General features: G+C 36.7%; 1 long non-coding RNA gene and 1 pseudogene across 1 annotated transcript in view; one reads left to right on the plus strand and one right to left on the minus strand.

Moving 5' to 3' along the window:
* LOC109677590 (uncharacterized) overlaps positions 1-14,324 on the plus strand; it is a 122,149-nt gene that overhangs the window by 40,110 nt on the left and 67,715 nt on the right. The window lies entirely within an intron of this gene.
* LOC109677591 (small ribosomal subunit protein uS5 pseudogene) lies at positions 5,024-5,875 on the minus strand (annotated as a pseudogene).

Here is a 14,324-nt window from a genome sequence, read left to right on the forward strand (position 1 = left end):
AAAGGATTCTCTCACTTACTTTTATTCATTTTTGCAATTATTCCAAGAGCACTTTTATGAATTTTGCTTTTCAAAGAAGGAAACTGATGTTCTAGAAAGTCATGCAAGTCTGAGGGGATGAGCAAACAACCCATATGTCTACTGAATGTTCTCTTAAGGATTCATATAAGATAAATACATAACTAAATTTAACAAATTCCTACAGTTAGTTTGAAATGACTAAAAGAAGATTTGGAAAAATAGGTGACTAAGGATGAAGAAAAGCAATAGAAGTTGTAAAATATTAAGTCACCAATCAAATCCCTGGGCAAATGCCTGTTGACTGCAAAAACAGCTCCCAACCTTTTTCCAGTTCTTATCAGAGGCTCTTTTCAAACAGTCCAAAAAAGGAGAAAAGACATACTGAGTCCATTTAGACTTGTGAAGGGGAAAGATGGTTGGGCCTGACTTATAGCATTTGTCAGCTGTAAGGCTTTTGAGTTAATTATTATAAGGTTTGTGATTGTGTATGCACACACACACATACACACACATACAAACAAACTCACACACACTTCTAAAACACAGAAACATAGATAGCCACATCAATATAATGAATAAATTAGAGATGGTGGTTATTTTTAGTATATTAGGTAAAGTTATCTAATAATTTCCTGACATATGCCCAACTCTCTTCTGTCAAATAATTTAAAAATATGTTATTACTACAATGAATTAACCCAGGGTAAATATATTGGTCAGATAGTACATTAATTAGTATTGAATTCAACCAATTTAAAAATAGAGCAAAAGAAAACCTAAGATGTACTTTCCTGGTATATGAAGATTTCCAGTGGAGAAGAGGTGGCATCTGTTTAATTAATTATGCAACAGATTCTCTTCTTAAATCCCATCACCTCATATCTGTTGGTTTTGGCCCCATCAAGCTGGTTATGAAACACCCGATGGTGCCCAGGCCAGAAGTAAATAGCTCATGGCACCTGAATGCTCATTAGTCAGCACTGGTGCATATTTGAGATGTGCTGAGGGGCAGAGGGAGCTCAAGTGATTACATCTCCAGGTGCAGAATCTCTTTCGTGCTAATTTCAGGGCTGATCTGGAACACAGTTTCAGTTTAGGTCAAACCGTGAGCTTCTTGTCTAGGCATCTCCTCTGGGGAAACCTCATTATCGTGCCTGGTAGTTTTGCTCAGCACCCATTGCCTGGCAGGAAGATAACACTTTTATCTCTCCAACTTACAAAGACTGCAAGGCCAAGCCAATGGATGTGTGAATTCACAAGGTACCTTTCAAGGATGATGGATTCTACAAATAAGTAATCAGGTAATAAAAACATGAAGACAAAATTAATGACTTTTCCTTCACCATGCCCAGCAGTAGCAGCCTCTATAGAGGAATTCCACTTGGATAAAAGATTCCAGGTTTATATTATAATTTTTTATCCTGATCTCTGAATGGGAAATTGATCTTGCACTTCTAGTGCTCCGACACCTGTAACCATAAAAGAATAATCATTTTTTAACATGAAAACAGAAACTATGCTATGTTTGCAGTAGGACTAGATTGGCTAATGACTTTCAGGAACTCAGAGGAGAGAAAATGAAGTTCTCTTACACACGCTCCTGTATTTGGAGCAACTGGAACTCTCCTCTGTTGCTAGTGGAAATATAATATGGTACACTACTCTGTAAAACTGTTTGACAGTTTCTAAAAAAAAAAAAGCATGTAACCTGTGATTAATCCATTCCACTTTTAGATATGCATCCATGAGACTTTTATGAAAGTAATGACTATTTCTTAACAGAAAAAAATGTCATTTTATATATATATAAGATATATAGATATAGATATAGATATAGATATAGATATAGATGCCATATAAAATTTGGGTCAGTGATAGACCATATATATGATGGAAATACCATAAGAAAATTATAATGCCTAGTGATGTTGTAGCCTTCTTAGTTCATGTACGTACATTCTACAATGGAACTACACTCCCTGTTGTTCACATAACAACAAAATTGCCTAATTATATATTTCTCAGAACTCATCCCTGTTGCTAAGTGATGTGTGAATGTATGATTATTATTTATCAATAAAAATAATAAACCCTTAAAACATTAAAATTACGTAGAGCAAAAGAATCCTTGTATAAAAAACAGAGGGATGATTCTATTTATGTAAAATTCAAGAACAAGTCAAACTCAGTCATGGCAACAGAATTCAGAATATTAGTTATCTGTACAGGTGAGAGGGTGTTTCTGACTAGAGGGTCTGAAAACATGTTCTGGAGTTGGTGAAAATATTCTGTAACTTGGCCAGGAGACATTGGAGAATAATACATGTACATATTCATCACATGTATAATTAGGATTTCCTTATTTTACTGTATGGAAATCATACCTTAATAAAATGAAATTTTAAAACCTTGCTAGCTATTGTAGGGGTGTAGAGTTGAAAAGTGAAATGTGTGTCAGTTCTCAGTGAGAATAATCTCAAGAAATAGTAGAGGTGATGAGCTCACATTAGTTTAATCTACATTATGTCTTTTGCTTTGGTTGAAGGGGAGAGAGTTTGTGTACTATTGCTAGGAAGGATGGGATGGATAGAAATAGTTGATGGATAGCTGAGAGTGGCATATGGGTTCAGAACTTTAGTTTAGCCTGATAGGATATGAACACAGCTCTACTTCACCAGTTTGAAGGCCATATAACTTCAATACCTCAGGGAACAGTTCATTTAACATGTCAGTGTCCTCTAGTAGCAGATATAATGGTGACACAGAAGTGCCTGGGAAAAAACTTGGAAAAGTTATAGTATGTTCAGTCAGTTAGGATTTGTTCAAGAAAGGATGTGAGACCATACTCCGTGTGCCTATTTGTGGCAGGTATTTATTTTAATAAAGGTTAAAATTCTACATAAAATGTGATAGGATGATTCCGAGACATTGGGTATAAAAATTATTGTGACTTCAGCTGTTCTGAGGATTACACTAAAAAGGAGATGACTTGTGTGCATTTGAGTTCCAGAGTCAAAGTTTAATGAGTTTGACTAGGTTTACCTGTTGATTTTGTTTTTATATTTTATAAGCAGTTAGGAAACTAACTTTCAGTTTCCAGACCTTCAAAATAGTTGAGAGGAGCTTGCCAGGATAAAATCCCATAAAATGGCCAGTAATGCCAAGGGATTGAATCTCCACGGCAGCAAATGGTTATGCTCAGTAGGAGAGGATCCTCAAATGGAGGAAGTCTTTCTTTTGGAAGGTCCTACTGATATTCTCTAAGCCACATAAAATGCGGGCTGAGAGGTTCTCATTCACAGAGCAGCCTAATAGCAAGATGCTATTATAAATGCAGCAGCCATATAAAAGCACATTTCTTTATCACAGGAATGGTTTTCAAGTAAGAAGTGTATATCTGTGAGCTCAGCTAACCTTCTGAAGGCAAAAGGGCAGGGGTTTGCCTAAATGTGGGTTTTCTGACTGAATTGCAGGTAATAAAGCTAGTGCAATATATGAAAGTTTAGCTTGACATCAATCTGGAGGCATTAGTGGTAGTTTCTATAGTGTTAAATTCAAAACCTTAAAATTACTTACAGTATAAAAGAAGATATAGGAGTCAAAGGAAGAAAAGCAGTCTTTACTTCAACTTTACATTTAGAAAATGTTCCTGATTCACTAAAGATATTGTTTGGCTGCACATTCTTTCTCTGCATAAAAATAAATTTCATGAAAACAATTGAAAACTTAAGAGAAGAGAGTGACATAGTGGATGGATACTGGAGCCAAACAGTCCTGGACTTGAGCTGTGTCTTCACCAGCTGCTATGTAGCTGCTGGATTTGTTTTTCTCACTCATGTTACATGTCTTACTAGGTTGGTTATGATTCTGCTCCATTTTTCTTTATTCCAGAATCCAACATGAAGAAGAATTCATCTGTTGTTGTTGAGGATATTGTTGGCCGCATGGGAGAGGGAGAAACAAGGGACAATGTGATGTTTAGTTCATTGTTCATTGAGTTAAGTAAGACACATGCCAAGCCTGAGTCATGGGTTAGAACTATATAACCTTCATTTACAAAGGAGATCATTAGAAATGACAGAAAATTCATAATATAACTTACTTCCATGAATTTATTGAAATTGCTTCTTCACTTCCTAGACTCTTTAAACTGTAAAACAAGACTAATATTCCCTGGCTTATAAAACAGTTCTTAGTGAACAGATACAAATGATCTGATATTGAATATACTCGGTAACTCTTTTTCTTTCTTATTGTGTAATATCTATGACTGGGGAGAAGGCTGATTTGCATTGCCGTGAATTTCAGAGTTCAGAAATTAATTAGTTGTTCAATTTTAATAAATCATAATTTCCTAACAACTATTTGTAGGCCATCAGTTTTAGTATGTACCCTGTAAGTCATTAATCTGAAAGTATTTTCTTTAAAATTTTATCAACCTATGTAGGAAACCAATATTAATAATTTAACTACAAAGTATAATAGTGTTCCCAAATGAGAATATGGGAGGGGATTATAAAAATACTTATAGTTAGTTCCTAGTTAAATAAATTAGTTCAATAAAAACTTCTGTAAAAAATCTATTCTGTCAAGAATTCATTAATAGAGGAGGTAAATTTGGTCAAAGTACATTATGTAAGGAAATATCACAATGAAACCACTTTGTACAATTAATATATGCTAATAAAAAAGAGAAAAATAATTTATGAAATTAATTCATTAACAAAGTGTTAGGACTGTTTTCTTCTGATTATTTTATAGTAGTACATGTAAATTATGGAATGCTGAAATTCAGAGAAGGATTTAAAAGAAAAATAACCATGCATAATCTCACCCCAAAGAATATCTATGGATACTTTGTTGAATACCCATAGCTTTTTCTTCTCTCTGTGTATATGTGAATGAGTATGTGTGTTTATAATATTATACCACTAGGATCATAATACATATAGATTTTTTAAACAGATTTAATTCACTTTATTTTTATATTTAAAAAAAAATCCTATGTTGTAGCCACAGCTGGAGCCTGGATCCTCTGCACAGACACGCTGGTGTGGGTTTTACAAGATGGTCAGTGAATTCCTGATAGGGAGACTTGGTGAACACAGTCTCTTTCCAGAGGTCAGGGGTCAAGTAGCTGTAGGTCTTAGAGATGGCATCAAAGGTGGCCTTAGCAAAGTTCCCCAGGGTGGCAGTGCAGCCCCTGGCTGAAGTGTAGCGGTCATCAATACCAGCCATCAGCAGCAGCTTCTTGGGCACAGGACCTGACACGATGCCAGTGCCCCTGAGGGCAGGGATGAGACACACCAGCACAGAACCACAGCGGCCTGTCACCTTGCATGGGACAGTGTGAGGCTTGTCAATCTTGTTCCCCCAGTAGCTTCTGCGCACAGGGACGATGGATAACTTGGCTAAGATGATGGCCCCTTGGATGGCGGTGGCAACCTCCTTGGAATACTTAACACCCGACATGACCGTTATAGTCCCCAGTGGCTACAAATGCCTTAAAGCTGGTGCATTGGCCAGTCTGAGTCTGCTTCTGCACGGGCATGATCTTCAGGACCTCACCCTTGAGGGACGCCCCCAAGAAAAAGTCAATAATCTCAGACTCCTTGATGGGCAGGAAGAAAAGACAGATCTCCTCCAAAGACTTGATCTTGAGCAGGCGGCCCAGCTTGGTGACGGGGATCCACTCCTTGTCTTCAGCCTTGCCTCCACGAGCCCCGTGGCTCGGACCGCGGTCCCGGAGGCCACTGCCGAAGCCTCCGCGGAAGCCGCCCAGGCCTCCCATGCCTGGACCCCCGGGGCTTCCGGGGCCTCCAGGCCCTCCAGGTGCACCAGTGTCATCCGCCATTTGGTGTTTTTCCGGAGAAAGAAGTAGATTTTTTTTTTTCTCATGCTTGGTTTATTAATAGTATGTTTTACGTTTTTGACCATTAAGTCATCATTTTTCAAGATATTTAGTATCTTTCTACATACATTAGCTATTCATATATATAAAATTTCTATCATTGATATTCCATGAATTATTCAACCTTCTCTTCTTGATAAACTATGTTGTTGTTATGCTTTTTGTTTTGTTTTTTAATTAATACAATTGTAATTAGCATCTTTATGTATATATGTCTTTGCATCTGAAATTATTTATGAAGACTAGAGTTTTAAAAGAATAATTAAATCAAAGAACATGCTTCCTTTTAAAGTACTTGCTACATTTTTCAGGAAGTTTTGACAAAAACTTAACAAATAATTTTGATTTCTTACCACATGCATAATACTTGTAGGATTGTTAGTAGGTGGGAATAAGATGTCCTGCAGACACGAATAAGACCTTTAAAAAGATCTGGTCTCCTGGAGGGTCAGAAAGACTATAAACAAATAATCATAGGCATTATGGGAAAACTGAGTGTGGGTGACAGTGAAGAATAGATAAATTGAAATTAGAGAATGGAAATAGTGGTATTTTAAAATTCCAGCCCAGAGGCATAACTTATGGTTTTGTGTTGTAGTTAGTTTGGTGAAGGTAAAGGGGCTAGTCAATGGATTTAGGCAAGTGTGGGCCTTCCCCAAGGTCATAAAGTTAGTTAATGACCTATAACCTGGGTCTTCTATCCCATAGTCAGTGCACATTGCACCATACCACACTGCCTCTCAAGACAAGGCATCTGTATATTGAAGAGTCAAATTACAACACCAGCTATGATGCAACTAAGTGATGAAATGCATGACACTGACACATGCTTTCTGAAGCAGTGGTTCTCCACCCAGGGACTCCTTAGACCAGGTGGATTACAAAACAATTACTGAAAATGTGCTCTTTCTTAGTCCTTATGTCTTCTTGGTAATTGTCTCACTGTCTTCTTCTTGACTCTACTTCTGATCTAATCTTCCAGATACAAATTCTAGCAGGCCATTGTACTCACAAACTGATACTTTTCTTAATATTCTGTTTCCTCTGTCCTGCAGCAAGTGTTTTGGTTATGCTTCTCATGTTTGTGGACTGCTTGGCATTTACTAATTTTAAAAATGATTGAGTGTTACTCTACACCAGTATTGTTCTAGTTCCTGAGCAGAGCTGTGGACAAAAAGGCTTGGCTCTCTTCATAGAGCGTTTATATTTTAGTGAGGAGAAACAGATAAAAATTAAGTTAATAAAATAATAATGTCAGAGACACACCCATATATAAATGTAATATAATAAGATGAAACAGGGTGATACAGTCATAGGGCATATTTAGATTGATGGACAAGGAAGGATTCTTCAAGGAGGAGTCTTTGAACCCACACTGGAAGAGCAGGAAGGAACTGACTTTATGAAGACTTGGGTAGAGTGTCCTGAACTTAAGATGGACCCTATAGATTTGGGAGCCCCATACATACAGAGTGTTCTGCACATACCTTTTACAGGTTGTGGATTAAACATGGTTGAAATATTGAACCCCATATTTATTAAAAAAGTAAAGATCTACATGAAGTAGTGTTTTATAAGACACTTGTCTTTTGGACAACAGTAAACAATAGCTTATATAGTAGCTGCTACAACTTGAGAAGTCCTCTTTATTACCAATTGGACACGAGACTACAGTGCTGCTAAGACAGAGTTGTCTTTCTGTTGGTATAAGCTGTAATTCCAAATCACAGTTTTGGAGTCCAGAAATTTTTTTGAGTTACTGTTTTGAATGTGAACTTAAACATAAAACTTGAAAAAAACCACTGTGGGGTGAAGAGAAGGAAAAATGGTAGTGATTGTGAAGTGCTGGGGTCAAGCAGCAAAAAGGTAAGTTCTCCATGGAGATGAGCCTTGTGATACTGACAGATAACAGGTCCTGTTTACAAGGTGAAAAGAAGAAATTCCTGAGCATGAAGAGGATTATGCATTGTCTTTGTTCTAATATATATATATTAAAATGAAACCCTAGCTATGATAGACTTAAAATATAAATAACCAATGAAATGAAGAGTTGTTTCTTTGAAAAGATAAACAAGTTGACAAACTTTTAGCTGAGCTAAACAAAAGAAAGACAGAATAGACAAATTAATAAAATTAGAGATAAAAGGGGGTACCACAACAGATGCCAATGAAATTCAGATTAGAGAAAATTTAAAAACTTATTCTAAAGAACTGGAAAATTTAAGAAGAAATGGATGAATTTGTAGGCACACATGACTTACAAAAATTGAACTAAAAGAAGATAAACAATGTAAGCAGATCTATAGGAAGCAATGAGATGTAAACATCAATAGTCTCCCCACAAAGAGAAACCCAGACTGGATAGATTTACGGCTGAATTCTATCAGACCTATAAAGAAGAACTAGCACCAATATTCCACAAACTATTTCCAAAAATAGGAAAAGAAGTAATGTTCCCAAACTCATTCTGTGAAGCCAGTATTACCCTGATACCAAGACTGGAAAAGGACACAACAAAACCCCAAAACCACAAACTAATTTCTTTGGTGGACATAGATACCAAAATTCTTAATAAAACACTTACAAACTGAATTTAACACCACATTAAAAAGATCATGCACAATAATAAAGTTGACTTAAATTTCAGGGATGAGAGGATATGTGCAAATGTGTGCAAATCAATGAATGTAATACGGCTTAAAAATACAACCAGGGGCAAAAATCACATAATTATCTCAAATGATCAAATCACAGGCAGAAAAAGCCTGGGACAAATTTTAGCATTGCTTCATTATAAAAGCTCTGGAGAAAACCTAGAATAGAAGGAATGGCTATTGTCAAGAAAACAACCAACAACAAATCTTGGAAGGATGCAAAGAAAATGGAACCCTTATATACTGTTAGTGGAATATAAATTAGTGCAGCCACTATGGAGATCATCGTGAAGGTCCTCAACAATGGAAATACTATGTGATCCTTCTATATCACTCCTGGGCACATATCTGAAGGAATGTAAGTCAGCATACAATAGGGACACCTGTCAAGTCACAGAATCATCTTAGGTGCCCATCTACCAAAGAATGGATAAAGAAAATGTAGTGCAGGGTATATATACAATATATCAGAAAGAATGATGAAATTATGTCACTTGTAGGAAAAATGGATGGAACTGGAGATGATCATGTTAAGTGCAATAAGCCAGAGTCAGAAAGACAGCTATTGTAAAATTTTTTCTTACATTTAAAATCTGGATTTGGGGTAAAAAAAAACCATGAAAGTAAAAATGAGTCAATGGGGGGAAGGGTGACCAATGAGAGGAGGACAATGGGGAGAAGGGTAACCAATGAGAGGAGGACAAGAGAGATTGATAGGTGGTGAATATGATCAAAATACATAATATAAAAGTAAGAAAATGGCACGAGACCCACTATTCTGTAAAATTACTGATTGAAAAAAAAACTAAACTAAAAACAAACAAAAAAGAAGAGAGCTGACTTGAGATTGTTCAGCAGATCCTGATCTTGGGACTGTGTATTTCATTTATCAGCTTCTGGTCACAAGGCCGTATCCTTCCTTATATTACTGAGGCAGGGGATTGCAAGAGGGGACCCTTTCAGATGCTTCTCCCAACTAAGTTGACAGACTATTTCACAGAGAAAACAGGTGACTCAGGAGTAAGGCCCTCAACTTCCTCTCCTTCACCCAAAATACATTTGCATTCTCCTTCACCCAATGCTTTGTTTCCCTTCTCAGGAAAGATATCTCTTTCTCTGTCCAAGGCCAAATCCTCTCTCTACATCCTCTTAGAACAAACACTCTTTTCTGTCTTCTCAGAGACCCTATTCCACCGATTACTTCTTCTCTCTTAAGTTTTCAAATCTTAATTTTAATTCCTCTTTCCTTTCAGCAGATAAACCCATATTTTAAAACAATAAAACAAAGCCTGCATGGCCGAGCCTCTTCTTCAGGGGCTCTAATCACTCACCTCCCTCTAATGGTTTTGGCTCTATTGCCCACATTCTCTGCCCTTCATCTGTAATTCTTCCCTAACTCATTGCTCTAGATTCTAAGCTGACTGCCGCCCATATGATCCTGGGAGTTGTTTTGACTGTAGTCACTAACACACTTCTTGCTGCTATTCTGAGTGAACGCTGTTCAGTTCTCACCTCTGCCTCAAACTGTCCCAATTTATTGTCCTTTGTGGTTGGTTTTCCTCTCTCCTCCCTCAGTTGTTGGCTTTCCTCAGAGTTCTGTTCTCAGGTCACCTCATTTCTCACTAGACTACTTTCTCTCGCATCTTCAACTATCACCTGAGTACGGAGAGGTCACGTGTCAGTATCTCCGGCCCTCAGCTGCCTTCTCAGCCTAGGATCACGCATCTTACCCGATGGGTCACTCTTCAAAGGTCCACAAAAGCCTCAAACTTAGCATGAAAAACATTGAGCTCAGCACCTTCCCCTTCTCCCTATCCGCATGCCTTACTTAAAAAAAAATTAAAATGAATTTGTAGTAATTTTAATGTGATATTCTGAGCTTTTAAAATGACATAAAATTATACCAAATTTTATTTTATTTATTTATTTATTTTTTTTACACTGAGTCCTCACATGCAGAAAAGTGGACGAGCAAGCTAGCTAAAAACTTAATGGAAACTTTCTTAACTAGAGAGCAGCCCTCATGGATGAGTCACTTCTTGGTAGAGTGTTTCTGTCTTGTTTTTTAAGAGACAGGGTCTTGCTATGTTGCCCAGGCCTGCCTCAAACTCCTGGACTCAAGGGATTCTCTTGCCTCAGCCTCCAGATTGCTGGGAACACAGGAACCCAACACCAGCTGTCATCTCCTCTTTAAGGCCTCATGTCTTGAGAATATCACATTGGCAAAACCTGAATTTTGGAGGAGATACTTTCAAACCATAATAAGATATTTCCCAAAGGAAAATTAGTTCATCAATCCCAATGGACACAAGCCCACTTGTCTCTTAACTTCATGGGTATTTTGTGTCTTGCAGAAGCCTTTGGCTATATAAAATAAAAAAGTGGGTAGTTGACTTCTCAAGTAGTAATCTGATTTGATGACATGATATGCTTAACCTGTAACTTTCTTAATATGCCCAATTCCTTACCCTAAACCAAGCCTGCGGGAATCACAAAGGATGCCTTTTATTTGCATCTGTCCAACTTCCCACAAATGCAAATTCTCCAAACACTTAGACATTTTGATCAAATTCAAATTAAGACTACTCTATTTTAGATTTTTTTTTTCATTTTTCTTTTATTATTCATATGTGCATACAAGGCTTGGTTCATTTCTCCCCCCTGCCCCCAACGCCTCCCTTACCACCACTTGAATCTTAAAAGCTGCAAAGTCAAAACTATAGAAACTCGCATGTAAAAATACTAATAATTTATACTATAAAGGCAAACCTCATCATTTAAGACTTCTCAGCAGTGAGATGTCAAAGTAAATTATAAATAGCCATAAAATAATCCTTTTGATTTCAAAAGATTTTCTAGTAAGAATTGAAGGATTTAGTAAATACATGCATAAATTTTAATGGTTTATAATTATTATCAGATACACTTAATTTTTAAGCAAGGCAATATTACAATTTGGACGTTATTGGCGAACCCAGTTTGGTAATATAGGTAAAATCAGAAAAAAATTAAATAAAAATTAATTTCCTATTGTAAATTGCTCAAATGAAATTCCAAGCCACAGAACTGTAAATGATTTCCAATTTGGTGAACTGAAAAAAAAGGAACATCTCATACAATTCCTTACTCTTACATGCTTATTTGTGTTTTGTTCAAAAAATGTAGCTAACTGTATTTCTGTGAACTTCAGGCACATTTGTTGACTTGTGCTTGATTTTTGTGAAAATAATTGTTGGTTTTGAGAACCAAAAGCCTAATACAGGTGCGATCAATATGCCTGTGGGATTGGCAAACATGCCTTTGCTTCTGCCTGTTAAATTTAGTGATGATGGCACCTTCTGTGCAGCTACTCCTATGGGAAACCTGGCATTCAGCCATGATTCCTCCCTCCCTTGCACCAGCACCTCAAATGGGTCCCTAGTTACCTCCAATCTCAAGCCCAACTTCTCTAATCCCACTGGCACTCCTATTTTGTAGATGTTTATTATGTCTCAGGGGCATGGAAACGGTCTTCTACCCCATTTTCATAACTTCACATTTCTTTCCTTTAATTCACCCCTGCACTGATGCTAGAGGGAAATTTCTAAAATGCATCCTCACTAGTAAATGTAGTTACCACCATTAAGTAGTACATGAAAAAGTCTTCTAAAAGCAGTAAGTCCCTCTTAATTTGGAATGACCTCATTGCTTACCACTCTTCTCCTTTTACATTCCCTCCCCTCTCTCTTTTTCCCAATGGTACTGGGGTTTGAACTCATGGTCTTGTGCTTCCTAAGCTTGTGCTCTACCACTTGAGCCACACCACAAGCTCCTTTTGGTTTTTATTTATTTTCCAGTAGGATCTTATGTTTATGTCTGGGCTGGCCTGGACCAAGACCTTCCTACCTAAGCCTCCTTTGTAGTGTGATTGCAGGTGTGCTCCACCACACCCAGCTTATTGATTGTCTTGGGATCGCACTAAAGTATTTCCCCAGGCTGGCTTTGGACCTTGAGGATCTACACACCCTGAGTGAGATTACAGATGTGAGCCACTGTACCCAGCCACACTTCTTCCTCTTGATTCCCTGTTCTCATATTTATTTTTTTCTCAAGTCAGTCAGAGCTATTCATCCCAAACTGGCTATATTTGTTTTGTGTTTGCACCAACACTTCTATCTACTGGACACACATGGTCTCTCTTCCCTCCTATTCAAGACCCTTTCAGTACCTCTACTTCCAAGAGATATGGAGCTATGTCCATATGTCCTTGCACCCAGCTCTTGCAACTATTATAGTAAATCCAGGATTCCTTATATGTCCATCCCCTTTAGTATGGGAGTTTTTGGTGGTAGGGGTGGTTCTGATTTTCCTCTGTCTCCAAAGTAGGATGAGAGTAGTGCTACCCACAAAAAAGCAGTGTTTTATGAATGACAGAAAAAGCTACATATTTGTGTGGTTCCTGATAGGAATTGTATTTGGTTGGGGCCAGAGGGGAGTGATTTGAGGGTTGTGATAACTTCATGGTTTCAGAAAAACTCTTTAAAAATCTGTTGTAGCATTGCCCTTGATTCATATAGAGGACACTAAAATTCTCCTAAGTACCAAGTCCTCTACCATATAACAGTGGCTAAAGAATTAAAATAAAATAATAAAAATAAAAATTAATGAATGAGCAACTTAATGATTTGAAATATTAATTCTATTTTAAAATATCCCTGGCAAGGACAGTAACTCCATTAATGAATGAAATGTTCCCAACATCTTATGCTGTAGTGCAAAGGAGAAATATAATATGGCTTTTTTTTTTCTTATAGCAAAGTCCAAATTTATTTGATGTTTGGAGAATATTCCCATGGTGTCTGAAATAATCATTTGTTCAAGCCCTTCAGGACACTTCTTATGTTGATCCTAAAAAGTCTTTTCTGTTGTTTATTTTCTTACATTTGTGTAAAGGAAGCGTTGTATTTACTTCTCACTTCAGCTTTCTCAGAACTCCCTTCTTATGGTCCTCAGAAACATGCATCATTCTGAAGTTAACTATTTCCTGACAAACCCAAAGCACATGTTCCCACCGACAAGAAGGAAGTCAGAATGACAAAACTATGCAAAGGTAAACATGTCTGCAGTTGAGATTTCATTTCCTCAGAACCCAGGCTTTTTTCTGTGGCTAATTTGATCATATACGAATGAATGCTTTTTAAAAATTAAAATGTAGACTAAGCTAATCTGAGAAAAGTAGTTTGAGAAAGTTAAGACTAACAATGATTTAAGAAATTGATCACATAGCATGCAGTGATCTCTAAAGAGTTTATCACAAAAATGAATAGATGTGCTGGATATATTTCAGATATAATATATTGAGATACTTACCATGATGATATTTATTAAGATTATGGAGTTGCATTGAAAATAATCAATGATTGAATATACATGAAGGATGCTTTCATTCTTACTGTAACTTTGATGTTATGTGAAAATTGCAAAGTTCTGACTCATTCTCTGAATCTAGCAGAATAAAGATATTATGTCTTGTATATATTAGGAAAATTATAATTCTCCTCAAATGAAACCCATGTTCTCTACATAAAACACTCAAATGCATTAGTGCATTCATTATTTTTTTCCTTCTATATTTTAGTGTTAAGCAAAATATACTTTGTTTTGTGGATCCATATTTCCAAACTTAGAGTTATCTTGGAGTTTTCTTGAAGTTTTTGATTAGTTTTAAATAATATCAACCAAAAGAAAACTGCCACATC

Source organism: Castor canadensis, chromosome 1 (assembly GCF_047511655.1).
Source record: "Castor canadensis chromosome 1, mCasCan1.hap1v2, whole genome shotgun sequence".
NCBI lineage: Eukaryota > Metazoa > Chordata > Mammalia > Rodentia > Castoridae > Castor > Castor canadensis.